This window comes from Gouania willdenowi, chromosome 6, assembly GCF_900634775.1.
Source record: "Gouania willdenowi chromosome 6, fGouWil2.1, whole genome shotgun sequence".
In the NCBI taxonomy this organism is placed as follows: Eukaryota; Metazoa; Chordata; class Actinopteri; order Blenniiformes; family Gobiesocidae; genus Gouania; species Gouania willdenowi.
Window position 1 is genome coordinate 22,886,209 of NC_041049.1, and position 3,845 is coordinate 22,890,053.

Genomic DNA, 3,845 nt, shown 5'->3' on the forward strand with positions numbered 1-3,845 from the left:
AAAAAGCATGTTTGGTACCATTAAAAATATTTTGCTATTATAATTTGTCAATCATGAGCTAAGGGCTTTCTTTTAAGAGTGACATTTGTAGAAGTTAAGTATTGTGAACACATATCAAACGTCAACACTGAGCTGAATGTCAAACAGACGTAAACTAACACTTCCAGACACCCAAGTGTAGCATTTATGTCGTAATATGTGGTGTAAGTTTAATTACCAGTCGGAATTTTTTTGTAGACGTTTAGTAGTATTGGACTAGGGTTTCAGGAGATAGATTCAACTCAAGGAGGGAATGGACAATAAATAAGGCAATATTGGACAGTGGTTTAGTTCATAATATATATTGACAATATTTACACACCCAGAAAACCAACAATTACACACAATATTTACAGCTGCAGTATTTTAAGTGCACTTTTAATGAGTATGGTGCCGTTGTGGTTCCACTGCCAATGCTTGGAACTTTCCATGAGTTTGTCAAAGCAGCCGGTGGTATCTCACCACCAGAAGAGAGTTTCTACAGTCTCAAAGTAGTCCATGAGAGCCAACAGCTTTTAGTTCGCTCCTAATACGCTTCCACATGTCCGAAAGCAGCGTGAATGAGGGGGGAAGAACAAGGCTCCAACAGCCTCCTACCAGATCACTTGAGTTGTGGACTGGATCCTTCAGTTCGGGGCAGTAATCTTTTAAGCTCACCATCAGTTAGTACCCATACCAGGGAAACCTGGCCAATTCCTTTTCAAACCTCAAGCGCAGCAGGATTAAATGGCTCCTATCCCTGAGGTGGGTGAAGTCTGTTGCAGTAGCTTCGTGTTCATCCCCTCACTCTCTGACGGGGAACAAACGTGGCTGCTTGCAATAGGTGACTGAGCTATGTGATTGGCTGAACGTATTCTCGCGAGAGTAACGTGGAGTGGAGGAAGGGACGTCACACGCTTAAAAAAAAAAAAAGAGTTTTAGCAACGGAGAATCCCCTTCAAAACCACCCAACTGAACTTAAAGCTTAAATACTTTACACAACTTGTTTATTATTATATTTAATAAATATAATTCTGTATAAGTATAAATAACACTGTCAATCCTATATAAATATGTTGATCAATATATGTATCAGGGCTACACAATCACCTGGTTTTCATTCACCAGCACAAAGTATAAGACAAAGCAGTAACAGATTAAAAAAAAAAAAAAATTAGCTTTACCTTTCCCAATTGGATTTGAAAAGCAACTGAAGGTCCGAAGTCCAGTCTCCGTCCAGCAACAGTCCAACGAGTCGGGCCGGAACCCTCCGCCATAAATGGCTAGCTTTCAGGAGGATGGTTTAATCTAGGCATATCCGCCTTTCGTCCCGATCCCGGTGGAAATCCATGGGAAGGATAATGGAACCTCTTTGTGACGCCAATTGTCACGGCAGATTTTCAGTTCTTCTTGTTTTAGACCAAATATTTACATTCCGTGATGATGAAATCCAGACGAAAGCAATGTGAGTCAAAGTAACAAAAGTTTATTAAAACAAAATAAATCAAAACAAGTGAGCTTGGAATTCTCTGAGCAGAGAGGTACGAAAGCTTGTGCCAATAATCTAAAAACATACTATGTCATTTATAATGTTCTAAGCTAGAGGGAGGAGAGGAGAAAAAAAAAAGAAAGAGTGAGGAGGATGAAAAATGAGGATGGCAAGGGATGAGGATGGGCTATCTTGTCTGTGTGTGTGTGTGTGTGTGTGTGTGTGTGTGTGTGTGTGTGTGTGTGTGTGTGTGTGTGTGTGTGTGTGTGTGTGTGTGTGTGTGTGTGTGTGTGTGTGTGTGTGTGTGTGTGTGTGTGTGTGTGTGTGTGTGTGTGTGTGTGTGTGTGTGTGTGTGCGCGCGCGCGCGCGCGCTTGAGGCGTCTTTCTATTTTAACTATTTTGGCTATGTATGTGTACAACCTTGGAGTCCGGTACCAAACTGGAACAGTATCTCCATGTGAGGGTGTGCTATCTATGTGACTCACCAGGCAGAGAGACATGGGACAGGTCATCAGGAGAACATAGGAGAAAAACTTACAATTTGATAATACACAGGCACACAACCTTAATGAATCACTACACATTAGGACACAATTGTAAAAACAATGGAGAATCCCTATAAAGACCTTCTTGAATAAGTAAAAACCTTCACAGATTGTTTTCACTGTGCATTTTGGGGCATGTGTATGATAGAAAAACATTAATCATATTCTTGATGATTGGAGGTTGTGGGTGGAGGTTGTGTGGGAGTTGATGAGCAAGGACCATCTCCCAGGCATCCATCAGATGAACATTCATACCTTTGAACAACGCTCTCAGAACCTTGTCATGCTGTCGTGAGAACCATTCACTTTTGGTTACTGCATCAAATAATGATATCAGTGCTTGGGGGGTTCCAGTTTTTATCACCACTATAGTGTCAGGAGCTCTTGCTAACAATCTCCTTACTGCACTGCGAATGCTCATCAGCCGCCGGATGTAGATTTTTAGAGGAAAAGTGCTGAAGTGCATCCAGACACTAATACCTACAACAGTAGAAGCTCCTCCACTGACACTATCAAGTTCGTTGGCAATGTAATGCAAATCTTGGATCGGTACATCTTTAAATCGAATAGGTGGACCGTGGCACCGGTATGTCAACAGGATGTTGTTTTTTCTGTCCTCTGCCTTAAATGGACCACTTTGCATTGAAGTGTGGCGGTCAATCATCTTGTTGTCTAAAATAAATACAAGAAAATATTTAACTGTAGACCAAGTATTACAAGGGTTTTAGGAGATGCACTTACTTGGTAGAGCTTTATTGAGGTAATCAAAATACTGCCTGATGGTGGAGTCTCCATACAGGTGAATCACCTTTCCTTTCAGACATTGAAATATGGCTGCGGTGTCAAACTGATGAACTTCAGTAATGCCAAGAGATTTCCACACACCCTTATAATAGAATCCTGAGGCTGCAGTCTTCACATTGTTACTCCTCAGCATTACTGGGCCTAGTACAAATTAGATATTGTTGAACAGGCATTAATGGAGAAAATCTGTATTATTCAGTTTTAGGCCATTGTTAATTAGAAGCAGATATCTAACAGCAGTGGTTCTTTCTACAATGAATTAACATTTTCAAGGGCAAATCTATTTTTTCATTATTTTACACAATAAAGTGAGCTACATTTTTAAAGTTGCACTTAGTTGTGAATAAAGATACGAGACTTATGGAAGTCAGGACATAGTGCTGCCTATTTATGTTGATGATCAATAGATCCCTTTAATAACTCAAAAGGGCAGGTTTGTCAGATAGAGAAGCATGCCTGTGTATCCTTAACCTTTATCTAAAAAATATTATGAAAAAACAATATTTTCTTGAATTTAAGGACAGGCCTTGGTTACATTTATGAAATTAATATTTTTGAAGATTATATATGTGTATATGTATATACAGTATTCTTGGAATAAAAAGGAAATGATAACCTAAAGAAGAATCAGCCAAGAAAGCAATCTGGCAAACAGGTGAGTACACAAATAATTTTGAACATCATACTAATACCAAAAAGTCAAAAGTCAGATATTAGAGACATTGTTTACAGACTATTTGTTGGACATTGTGCTGAGGACACACAAGTTGCTTGTACGAATTGTAACTGAGAAGAACTTTATCTGTTTGACACGGGCAGAGACTGCATTGTTTATTTTGGTGTCAGGCTGATGTTTGTCATCTTGTTGTGGACCTGGAAGTTTAGTTTAATCCCAGCTTTCTTCCTGGCTGTGTGAATAGGAACCAGCAACCTGGGATTTGCTACCCTTACTCGAATGTGAGGAATCACCAGGGTCCCTCCAACATCAG

General features: G+C 39.8%; 1 long non-coding RNA gene across 1 annotated transcript; it reads right to left on the bottom strand.

Annotated features, from left to right (window-relative positions):
• Positions 1-325: 325 nt before the first annotated feature.
• Positions 326-1,422, bottom strand: LOC114465884 (uncharacterized). The gene is made up of 2 exons (XR_003674354.1): positions 1,203-1,422; positions 326-829 (listed from the first exon to the last, which is right to left on the bottom strand). It is a non-coding gene; the product is annotated as an uncharacterized LOC114465884 (long non-coding RNA).
• Between the last annotated feature and the right edge of the window lie 2,423 nt (positions 1,423-3,845).